Below are 13,037 nucleotides of genomic sequence, written 5' to 3' on the forward strand. Positions count from 1 at the left end.
TGACTAACAGTGTTTTGTCTTCAGTAGTTGCAGCTGTGCTGGATTACATCGGTGGTTAAAGGTTCTGGTCTCCCTGGCACCACTTATATGTGGTTAATTATTGCCAGTTTGTTCTGATTTCTATTTTACACTTAGATTTTTCAGACAAGTTGTTTACTGAAGGAATTAAAATTGGTTTTAGGCACAACCTGAGGTGTATTCAGAGTCATATTATGGCAGTAAATTTGTAACTGACATAAAGCAACTGAGGTATTGCAGTTAGGAGGAAAACATTTGACATGGTGGTTGTCTTGTCCCTAGGCCATCCTTTTGGTGAAATTGACAATAGGCTGTTGTTTTATGTTATAAATTCAATTGTCTCATGATAAATAAGAGTTGATTCAGCATTAATTAACAAGACAATGTCTCTATTTTAGGGAAAAAGAAAAGAGCATTTTGTGAACCACGTGGTCTCATTCTGTTTTCTTTGGGTTTTTTGTTTGTTTCATTTTTTCTTTGAGATGCAAATATTCGACAGTTAACTGTCTTTCAGTTCTGGAATTCTTGGTAAATCAACTTTAAAAACACTTTGTTACATGAGTTTACCTTCTAAAGGTGGGGTCTTTTTGGACCTGTTTTTCTGTCTCACATTCCCAGCTACCCATTAAGAAAAAAAAATAACACACACCAAAACTTTGTTTTTACTGTCTGGTTGTGGCAGCAAAGAATTGTAATGTATGTTCAGTTAGCTAGTCTTACTGACTGATTTCAAACGTGCTTTCTTTTTCAAGCTTTTTTAGTGAAAAAAAAAAAACATGTTTACTTTTGGGTCCCTTTAAGTGGATGACATTATGCAACAGGGATAGTACTTGGTGCCTCTTGCTATGGAATATCCCAGGTCCTACAGACAGGAGTTTTTCTCATTATACTATGGGCATTGTTAATATCTTGAAGACAAAAATAAGGAAAGAATGTTTGAGAACTAGAGGAAAAATCGTCCCGTGTAAGTAGGGGGCTTGTAGCTTGAAAACAGCTTTGCAGAAAAAGATTTGGTGACCCTGGCAAACAACAGGCTGACCACAAGCCAGTAATGTACCCTTACAGCAAAGATCACCAAGAGCATCTTGAGCTGCATTAGGCAGAGACTTGCCAGCAGGTCGAGGGATGTGATTCTCCCTCTCCACTCAGCACTGCAAGCAGAGACACATCTGGAGTGCTGGGTCCATTTTTGGGCTCTTCAGTGTTAAGGAAGGTATGGATGGACTCAACCAAGTCCAGTGTCGGGCCACAGCTGTGACTGGAGTATGTGACATAGGAAGGGAGGCTGAGAAAGCTGGGACTGTTCAGTCTGGAGAAGAAAGGGTTTGGGAGGATCTTAACCATGTGTGAATATCTGATGGAGGGAGGCAGTGGAGAGAACTAGACTTTCCTCAGTACTGCCCACTGAGAGGACAAGAGGCAAAGAGAACACACTGAAAAAAGGGAAATCCAATCTGAATACCAGAAAACTTTTTTTGTGAGGGTGGTCAAACGCTGGAACTGACTGTGAAGGTCCCATTTTTACGGATATTCAGAACCCAGCTGAACCACAGCCTTGGGGAACCTCCTGTAGATGACTCTGCTTCCAGCACAAGAGTTGGACTGGATGATCTCAAGGGGTCCCTTTCAACCTCAGCCTTTCTGTGTTGTTGTGAAACATGCCATGCAAATCCCTTAGATGGCTGGCACTACACGTACTTGCACTCCATCACCAGCTCTGAAGTGGAGACTAAGTTACAGCAGTTATCTTCATTTAATGCTCTGTACATTTGATGGCTTATTTTTCAGCAACAGAAAGCAACAAAAAGACTGCTATGGAAAAAATGGTTTTATCTCTTAATCCTGAGACCATCACTGATGTGCTGTACATAAGACTGGCTCCAGTAGCAAAATTTATACCACTGACAATGTCATCAGAAGTCACATTGCTACCCTACTACAAAAGAACGATGATTGAAAAGCTAGATGTAAAGTATAGGCATGCTATTCTGAAAAGAGAAAAAAATGCTTGAAAGATGTCTTAAACATTCTCAAAGATGGGAATGTTGCAGTCACAACTATAATCCTATGTGCTTGGCAAGCAGCAGACTGAAGATAGGGTTGTTTTGAGTTATTTTAATAAGATTAGTTAATAAAGCTAGTTCTACTTCACTTGAAAAGTGTTTATAAACCAAAAACTGAAAGTTATTTATCTTCTCCTTGGGGAAAAAGAAAAAAAAACGTTTTTCATGAGCTGCTAACTGTGCATCAGGATTGCTCCACTTTTATTTAAACAGTTCAGTAACATCTGACTCTCTTCAATTGTTACAAGTTAGTGTAAAATCTCATTTCAATCTGGTGCTGCTCACGATCAATGTCAGCATGAAATAGCCTTAGACCTCTTAACATGTGAAACTTCTTAAACAATTTGCATTGAGAGAATATTAATTGCAAAACAGCCATAGAAGAAAATGGTTTCCCTGTGAAGAAATTCCATTGTGTGGTGATAATAAATTGCACACTATACCTTCTTCCTTTAAAAAAAAAAAAAAGGGTTTTTATTTCTCAGGTAAGATCTCTTGCTCTTTCTGTGGAAGGAAGTAAAATTCTAGCATATTTCTGGTAAAATTGCAAGGAAGATGCTTTAAGAAAGAGCTCAGTGTGAAGAGGAAAAAAAAAAATTACTCTGCCACTGAGGAAAAGGGCATCCTCAAAAAAAAGAAGTATCTGAGTATCTCAGTATTTCCCTAGAGGTATTAGTAAAGTATAGTAGTCTAATTATTTGAAAATAATCAGAAAACCTTAAAAGGGTTTTTTGCCTAGAAGAGGTTTTGTGTTTAGTGAATGAGGCATTGTACAAATAATTGTAATTTTAATGTTTCATTTTCAAATTTTATTTTGCTTACAGAGGTCAAATAGTTTTGTAACCTTCAGCACTGAGGAGCAGACATGGAAGAGAAGTGACTGAAGATGAGATAATCAATTTAGCTTCCTATTATGATAGACAATATGCATATCTCAGGTAGCTGTCTCCTACAGCATAGGGTATACCCACATGAATGGAATCTTGCTTTCATACTGGGACTTTTTTTTTTCCAAACCTACAACACCACAAACCTTTTTTCCTGAAGTTTTCTTAAATGAGTAGTATATTGTTCTAAAACAAAATTATACCAAAGCTTCAAATGAGCCTTAAGCTAGAACAGCATTTTAAGTTTGATCAGTAACCCATCTAGTACCTTGAAGAACTATAACAGCAGTGCAAGGTGTTTTCAAGCATCTTAAGCATTGCAAAGGTCCTTGGTTTGGGGAAGTCATCTGCTTATGAATATTGTACAGTCTTAAGTACTCTCCATACATAAAAGGGTTGTAAGCCATCCTAAGGAGACCAAGGAGGGTATGGACTTGAAATCACTAGCAGCTTTGTTAAGTGCGTTACTGATTCGGAGGCACATATGATGTGTTGTGATTTTTGCACCAAATCTTGGCTAAAATAAGGTTTTGTAGGTCCATTTGGTAGATGCTGCACTCTACAGGAACAGAACTGTGCTGGTCACTGGTTTGAAACAGTCTCCCAGGATGGTGCTGTTTTGTTATGTTAATGGCAATGTTTTAATTCATTAGAAGCATGTTCACAAAATATTTGGGTCATCAAACTGAAATGCTAACAAGAGACATCGTGGTTTTCAGATATTTCTGCTACCCAAGGTGGCATGTGGTGGTGCTAAATATATAGTTTACTTCATTATTTGATATTTGGCCAACTCTTTCATAGCATGCTGTACAGAGAAGGGCAAGGTGTTGCATGGTTTACTTACCAAAATTCTGTTTGTGTTGTAGCATGATTTATAGTTAGCAACAAGCTTGAATAAAAGCCACTACCTGCCAAAGGTTTTGTGGCGGTTCAAGTGGTATAACACAGACCATATGCTGTATGCTTGGAACCAGAACAGGAGGATAAATGAAGAGTACCGTCTTGAAAAAGTGTGTGAGCTCCTGTTCTGCTGTAGTTGTAGAAGATATGTAACAGCTAACCTGTTACTCTGTCATTTATGATTCCTAAACAAAAAGAATTGGAGTAATTCTAAAAGTTAAGATGATATATTGTCTGTGTTTTATGTGTTTCCATGCAGTCACCAAGTCTAGAGGGTTTTAAGGAAAAGCTGAGATTTGCTTGTCAGTAGCTAAAGCTCTTCACAGAAACGAGGTATCATAAGACATCTTAAAACCATGAAGACTGGCAAATCTGAAAATGCAGTCCTGGAGGCACATCCAGAATAATGCAGACAAGGAAAATGTTAAATCTAAGCCATGACCATTTCAGACCATGCTGTTACAATGTATTATTGCCATGCTAAATTTTAATTTGGTAATGGTAAGGAGATGCTTTTTATGTAAAGCATTGTTCGTGAATAACAAAATCACATTGTATTTGCCTATGACTCTCTGGTCTGTGACATTTATCCTTGCTCTCTACAGAAATTTGCATAAGCAGGTTTGTTTACGTGGATATTTGGCGAATAGCTACTCTAAAAAAATATAATGTGAACAAGAATGTTCATGTGTGAACTAAGCATTATGACTCGTTTCTATTTATTGCTTTGTCAGTGTACAGCAGCTCATCTGGAACGAGTTGTCTCTTTCTGTGTACAGTGTGTGAGGACTTGGCCACCCATGAAAATGTATGTTTTTAATAGTAATTTTGTTGTTCTTTTATTTAAACTTTATCAATTGTTCTGAATTGTAATTAGTACTGTATGACTTTGGTGACAATTGGATTTTATAAGGAATCATTAAGGTACAGGTGTGTGTTTATTCAAGTATTTGATTAATATTTTTTTAATATACACATCTCCATATAGCACAATCAGCACACAGAAGACTATTAGATACCTAGCTGTTGTATAATTGTATGGTTTCATCAGAGCAAATAGTGTGATCATTTATGATAGCCAAGGGTTTGAATCTTATTCATAGTGAGTGATTTGACTGGCTGCACTGCTCTTCTGTGCTTCTCTTTTATGGTTCATGGTGGGTTTTTTTCCTGTTACGTAGACATAATTAAAGAAGCAATTTGGTTATAATGATGGGAGCTAATCCACTCCATTAAGCTTCCATGAAAAATACATCCATTTCCATATCTAAATTTTATATTATTATTGCAGTTTTCTGGGCTATGTAGATTGCATGCACAGCAACAGGATATGGGTGTGCAATAAACCAAACGTATCACTTTCCTGCAATAACCCTGTGACCTTACCCACAATAAATGCAGGATTACTTGTGCTTCTTTAATTGTATCACACTTGCACACGGGTCAGAACATGCAAACAGAATTAGCAACTAATGCACAGTAAATGCTTTCCTTGCAGTAAATTATTTTTAAAAGTGCCCTAGTGTGTCAGGTAAGTTGTCCGTCTGTCCCAGTAATCTATTTGCAACAGTGATAGTCGGAGATGCTGTTTAGGAAGAGCTTGAAGACCCAGATATGCTCAGTTGTCACATCTCATACTCCACTGACATCCTAAATTACAGAACTAGAAATGTTAAAGGGTACATCCAAACCTATGCCCTTTAAAATCTATTTATCTTTTTATGCGAATTTGTTTATCCCCTTCTTGAACTGTTGTTACATGACTACAAATCCAAGAATTTAATTACTCTCTCTAGCAGAAGTACTTTCTTTTCTCCGTTTTAAATCTTTCTCCTAAAAATTTCACTCCAAAATGAGTGTCTTCCATTTTGTGTTTGCAGGATTTGGGGAACAGTTCTGCCATCATCTTACACCTAGCAGATTTCACTCTGTTTTTCTTTGTAAAGCAAGTTCACGCCCATCTTAATCATTTTAGTTGTCCTTTGCTATGTCCCGTTTGATAAGCAGTAACTAGAGTGCACAAAGAGACTGCATTACTGAAAATATGTGCACATGCTTCCAAATTATCTGTTACAGAGAGAAGACCCAAAATGTGTATAGATTATTTTTTTAATACAATTAAAGCTGTAAAACCATGTATCAGCACATATATTGAGGACTAATTTAAATAGTCATCTATAACTTGTTAGTAAAGTTATCTGGTATGTACCATAATACTTTGCGATATTTTTGGTCAAAGGTGTGTGTATACATTGATAATTCCTGTAGTGGCCCTTTCTTTTAGCTCCCAGATTTTTCTAAGAAAAAAAATATGGAGTGCCTACATTATTTTTAGCTTACACTTCACTGATGATTTCTTATGCCATTTTATATGCTGAAACACTTGAGTTAATGACTTTCGGAAAATTGCAGCAGCAGGCAAACAAATAATCTCAGACTGCAAAGACTTTCGACCACTAAGTTGCATGTTGCCACACTTCTTATTGTAACGATAGCTGCTGTAACAATACTTGAATTAATGTCTTCTGTAATGTAATTGCCAGCTGCGAATGGAGGAGGTCTTTCCTTGAGTTCAGAATGTCTTGCTCTTTGGCTTCAGCACTCCAATGCACACGGGCCCATTTCTTGCTGCGGATTCTTACCCCCTGCTCCCTTTTTTCACCCCTGCGCTCTGTCTCGCTGTCCCTGCCCTGCTCTTGGTGCTTCACAAGCCGGCACATCCTCCCAGAAATCTTCCAACCTGCTGCCAGATGTGGATGAGGCTCCAGTGGCTGCATTTCGGTAACGCAGAGGACCTCAGACAGGAGGGGGCTTGCTGCAGCGAGTGGTGAGCTGCTCCTGCTCTCACAGGGGCAGGTTTGCTGCCAAGGAAAAGGGCATCCGGAAGGCTGCAGGAAACAGAACACCACAAAGGCATGTCTCTACTCCCAAGTATTTCTCTTCCATCTTTTTATGGGAAAAGAAAATAACAGGAAAGAGAGGATGTGGAAAATATGGAGTCCCACTGGGGAAAAGGTTACGGTTGGTGGGGAAGGGGAGGGGGAGGAAACACGCAATGGGAAGAGCCAAAGATGGGTCCGCAAATCAGATAACAGGGGCTTCTGGTTAGGTGGAGAAGGGAAAAAAATGTAGGGTGAGACAGATAGCGGGGAGATGCCGGGAGTACGGGGAGATTGTGACAGAACTAGGCAAAATGAGAAAAACAAAAAAAACTTAAAAAGACAAAAGCACCTAAGAGTTTTTGGCTTTATAAAATAAAACATTTTTGAAAGGAAAAATTAACTTACCCAAATGAGAGTGGAGAAGTTCATAGATGGAGACATGCCAAATGTAATGAAAAACAGAGGGGAAGAAGGAAAATAGAAAAATAAAAGGAAGTGGAAAGGAGAGAACAGGGGGAAACACCCTACAAATATGCTTGTTTTTTCCATATCCTGTGTTTTGTTATATGTCCCTGGGGAATCCATTTGTTCTGATAAAAGAATTTAAGTGTAAAGGTGGCACATCGTCTACTTTTATTAATTGACACCATTCCTGTACTAGAACTAAGCCAGTGGTCTCCAAACAGTTTTGACGACGCACCTCTGTGGGTAAAACATTTTTGAGAATGCACCCCAATAGGTGTATATTTAGTTATTTATGAAGAATAACCATGTTCTATTGTACTAATACACTGCATACATTATAAAGCACATACAAATATAGAAATTTTAAAAGTAAGGTATACAGACAAAACAAACACTGTTTTAAAAATATTTTATTTCATTTTTTAATGGTACAAAACATATTCCTGAACCCCAGCAGATGGTCTTGCACACACTCTGGGGTGTACTCAACCCCACCACACACATACACTTGGGAGATCACTGGGCCAGACCCTAATCCAATGTCTAAAGCTTTGTGATGAGCTCTTTCCAAAGCTTAGTGTATCACAGGGTGCAGAGCTGTCTTTGCTCTTTGTGTCAATGTAATGTAACTGTTTCCAGTGCTGCATGGGAACAGATCCTCATATAGCTAGTTACAACACTCAAAATCAATTTATGGTCCTTTAGTCTGACCACACTTGAATTTTCTAGGTTCTTGGCATTTTTACCACCTACGAGGGCAGAAATTACAGTAGTCAAAAAATATGCCCATCTTACTGAAAGCAGTAGCCATGACTTCAGAAGTGTCTAGTCCTGCTACAGCGAAATCAGACCTAAAAGTGTTTGCTAGAGACACTGAAAATTTTATTACAATTAAGGTCTTTTTTATTTTTATAGTATTCTTCTCAAAGTAGGATCAGTCAGTTAAAATCAGTTGTGTAAGTCCTTTGAATTATACCTACAATCATTCTTTCAGTTGCACAGATAAGGTTAGATTAACTGCTTCAGGAATAACTTTATTTACATGTGTTGATTCTTAATTTTCAAATGTATTTAATGTAATACAATGTGAAATTCAAAACTTCAGTAACAAATCGCACTGGGCTTTCTTGAAAAGGGTAAGTCTGCAAACACCTGCCTTCGTTTTGTCATCTTCCAATGTGCTTTCCTGTGGAAACCCGTATAACAAAGGTTATGGGAAGGTAAGAGCTGTAAGAAGGTAAGCAGAGAGTTCTTCTTAAATAATATTTCTTTATTTTTAATACTTACATTTAATGTTCATGAAATTCATTTTCTTATTCCTAGAAGCAGCAATTTCAAGCAGTAACAAAAGGTTGATGTGGATAGTGAAACAAAAGTATGCTAAAACAGTGATTATTGAAAGGTATTTTTAGATTAGAATACAACTGAAAGCTTTCTGATTGTCTTTGTGCCCTCTGCTGACATACATCTGAATTACCAGACATTAATACATTTAACATGCTAGGCTGAAAAGTCTTTGTTAGAAGGCAGATGACTTGACACAATCTTCGGTTCAATGGAAAGGCTCTGGGTTTGACTGCGCTAGGAAGGTAGGAATTTATGCCAGTACAAAAATTGGCAAATAATATTACCCTATTTAGATGAATTTATACTCATGTTTCAAATAGGTACTTCCAGTTTAGTGGGTTTTTTTCTGACTTCATTGTTATTTTACACATTTTCTTGAAAGAGTCTGTCAATGGTATTGACTGTCTTTATGACAATCAGTTACAATGGTAATGATGTAAGGACCAGAACAGGTAGATCCCAAGAAGGTATGTTTAATCTTCCTGGGTTTGACCTTTCTGCTGAGAATATCAAATAAGACTAATTGTTACAGAACAGACATAGGCTTGCATAGAATTGGACTGAGAAGGTTGCTTGCCTTCAGTCTGCTTCCCCACAGTGGCATCGGGCAATTTCTGTGCACTTTGTTGTTAATGCAGTTTATAAACACAAATCCATCATTCTTTTGAACTATTGGAGTACTGGTTGAAGTTGACTGGAAGATGAAAGGGTCTGTTTCCTGTTAGCTGTCCACTACCCTTTAAGTAGTAGTTAATGGTTGTACTGTTTGTGAGACAATACTGGCAGAATTATATGAAGACAATACTGCATTGTGAAGTAGAAATGATATTATCAAGAAGATAGTTTAAAAAAAAAAAAAAGAAGTTCCCTGTGGAGCTGTGTGTAGATAGTGTGTCTGGAATGTAGTTCCAAATAGAATGCATTCTGTAAAGGTTTATAAGAGATCTGTTTCCCTGAGGATGTTTATGAGTCTTTTCAACAAGGAAGAACTAGTGAACTCAAGCCCAGCCCAATCTGGTATATTAAAAACATGTGTTGGACTGCAAAAACTCCTGAGCTTATCCTCCTCCTTCAAGACACACTAGCACAAGCCTTGTCCTTTTGATTTACCTCCTGCATTTTGAACCTGCAAAAGACACAGAAATTATATTTCCAAGCTCCAGCTTCAAAACAGAAGCTAAAAATACTTCATTTTTAAAAGAAAGCTTTGATTCTGATGTAGTCATGGCATTCTGGAAAGAACAGAGAATCTTGAGACTGGAAGGCAAACATTTAATTAAACTTCAAGCTAATGAAAGAGGCCTGAGGTTGTCACTGATTAATACCTTGGGGTATGTGACAGGAGAGAACACAACTTCAGCTTCTGCAGTTCCACAACTTCTCTGAGTTTATGCCGTTTGTAATCCACAGGGGATTTCAGTGCTGCAACTGGAAGACCAAACATGTTGCTAAGTGTCAGCCAGCCATCAAATGTAGCAGACTCATGCTCTAGATTGCCTGGTCCATAGTAAGATGCAGCTTTTCCTTTGATAGCATTATCTGGTGTTTAAAAGAGCCTTAAGCCGTAACTTCCTCCTAAGCTTCTGTGGCTTCCAGTTCCTGTGCGAAGCCTAGGAATCATCATCTTTTCTAGGGGTCTCTTATGCCTTGCCCATGTTCAAGTCCAAGGGAAACAAAAATGACCTTCACCTGACAGTTTTGTTCAGATCTTAAATACTTCTTAAGTTCTAGTTCAAGGGTAGTACAAAGAAAGAAATGGGCCTCCTGTGAAGTTTCAGGTGTTGTCAACTCTATGTGAAAAAGTCAGCATTTTATTGATGAAGTAGCTGTCTGCCTTCCTTATTGAGTAAACATTTGAAAATTTGGCTAGTAAAAGGAACATCCCGTATACCAGGATGAAAGTTAAATGCTTTTAAAGGGAGGAAGAAATCTCTTTCTCCAGGCAAGCAATTCCAAAGAGCAAGTATCTGCTCCACTCCAGGTTTGGAATATGACACTAACGAACAGTGATGGGGAGTTATCAACCATACCAACTTTTTTTTTTTCCCCAATCAGGAGTATAGTAATTACTAATATTTCCCTTTAAAATGTCATTGCTGAACTTCAGGATTAGCACCCATGGGATGTATGGGAGCCATTCACTTCTGATGCCTTTTGTTGTACCAGTCAGCAATCTCTGTCATTAAGTTGATAAGCAGTCTGTATTTGAAACTTAATTGTAGCGCTGCAGGCTTTCCAAAGCAGATATTAAGGCTGCCTGAATAGATTTCTGTATATCTCACAAAAACCTTAAAGACACTGAATTGTAAATACATCAAATAAAATAGGATTCATTTGGGGGGGGATGAGAGAGGAGTGGTAACCCAAAACTTAAAACTTTGGAGACCATATATAGACATATCTTTCCAAAAAAGAGGTCATTATTAATGAATAGTCCTTTAGACTTGTATCTAGCAACAAGTCACTGAGTGTTTAATATACGGGATAGATGGATTAGGTAATACTGCTTCAAATTTGATGATATTCTATGAGAAGAGATCTGAAATAACTGTATGCAAAGACATTTGTGTCCATTATCTCATTTTAATTCATTATCTCTACAGCAAGTGCACCTTTTACATTGAGAAGGAAATTTTAAAAGTGGAAGTGATTTTTGTATTTTCTGTCTTTCAGACAATTTATGATTTATTGTCATGTTCCTCTGATTCTGAAAAAGTGTTTTCTTTCCCTGCTTACTTGTGGCAGACAAAACAAATTGTGAAGCTGACTAGAAGTAAGCTGTTATCAGAACCACGAAATGAACAGGGAAAAGCCTTTTTAAAATTCTCTCAGTGAAAGTGACATGCCACCAAGAATGAAACTACTATGTAATCGTGGTGGGTTGACCTTGGCTGGCTGCCTGGTGTCCCACCAGCGGCTCTCTCACTACCCTCCTCAACTGAACAGGGAGAGAAAGTACAATTAAGGGCTTGTAGGTTGAGATAAGGACAGAAGGGATCACTCGGCAATCACTGTCACAGGCAAAACAGAGTCAGCTTGGGGAAATTAATCCAATTTATTACCAAACAAATCAGAAAAGTGAATGCAAATCTTGAACAGCCTTCCCTTCACCCCTCCATTCTTCCTGGACTCAATTCCATGTCTGGCTTCACCACGTCCTCCCTCCCATCAGTATAGCAGGACAGGGAATAGGGTTTGTGGTCAGTTCATCACACGTTGTCTCTGCTACTCCTTACTCCTCACTCTCTTCCTCTGCTGCAGCCTGGGGTCCCTTCCACAGGAGACAGTTCTCCTCCAACTTCTCCAAGCTGGTTCCTTCCCATGGGCTGCAGTTCTTCACAAACTGCTCCAGCATGGGTAGCTTCCACGGGGTGCAGTCCTTCAGGAACAGACTGCTCCAGCCTGGGTCCCCCATGGGGTCACAAGTCCCGCCAGCAAACCTGCTCCAGCCTGGGCTCCTCTCTCCATGGAACCACAGGTGCTGCCAGGAGCCTGCTCCAGCACGGGCTTCCCATCAGGTCACAGCCTCCTTCGGGCATCCACCTGCTCTGGAGTGGGGTCCTCCATGGGCTGCAGGTGGGTCTCTGCTCCCCCATGGACCACTATGGGCTGCAGGGAACAGCTGGCGTCACCATGGTCTGCACCATGGGCTGCAGGGGAATCTCTGCTCCAGCGCCTGGAGCACCTGCTGCTCTCCTGCTCTACTGAGCTCGGTGTCTGCAGAGTTGCTTCTCTCACATGTTCTCAGTCCTCTCTCACAGCTGCTGTTACTCAGTTGTTTGTTTGTTTGTTTGTTTGTTTTCCCTTCTTAAACATGTTATAGCAGAGGTGCTACCACCATCACTGATAGACTCAGCGGTGGGTCTGTCTTGGAGTTGGACAGAATTGCCTCTATTGGACATGGGGGGATCTTCTGGTGTCTTCTCACAGAAGCCGCCCCTGCATTCCCCACTACCCAAACTTACCCAGCAAACCCAAACCAGTAATTTACATGTAAGATATCGGTTTTTGTCTCCTGAAAAGTGTATGAGTTGAAACAGTAATGTCAAAAGTTTTAGATATTAGACAACTGAAATTAAGTAAAATAACAAACATCCTGAGAATCTCTATAACTGTGTAGTAAACAATGCTTTGTGTATAGCAAGCGATTTGATCTGAAAGCACTCATAGCTTTGGCAAAAAAGAGTATCCGACTCTTTGCCTTTTTGTTTAGCAGGACTGTGAATGTCTAAGGGCTGGTGTTCCAACTGCTGAGACCTTCAAGGAGAGCACACAAATTTTTCCAGTCTCAACTTCTTGTTCTGACCAGTGCTGCTCAAGAACTCCTCCTTTTCTGCAAGTGTAAGTAGCTCTCAACATATGATTTATGTAATTTTTACCAAGTTCAACTCTTGACACCTTTGTTCTTAATTTCTTAGGATCAGAGCATGATTCTGGATCATGTATAGGTGGAGGTTTAGTCCAAAGACTGC

At 39.1% G+C, this 13,037-nt stretch overlaps 1 protein-coding gene across 1 annotated transcript in view; it reads left to right on the top strand.

Moving 5' to 3' along the window:
• Positions 1-13,037, top strand: part of CEMIP2 (cell migration inducing hyaluronidase 2) — a 91,813-nt gene that overhangs the window by 18,408 nt on the left and 60,368 nt on the right. The gene's annotated exons all lie outside the window — the stretch shown is intronic.

Source organism: Streptopelia decaocto, assembly GCF_964273445.1.
Source record: "Streptopelia decaocto genome assembly, chromosome: Z".
Classification (NCBI taxonomy): domain Eukaryota; kingdom Metazoa; phylum Chordata; class Aves; order Columbiformes; family Columbidae; genus Streptopelia; species Streptopelia decaocto.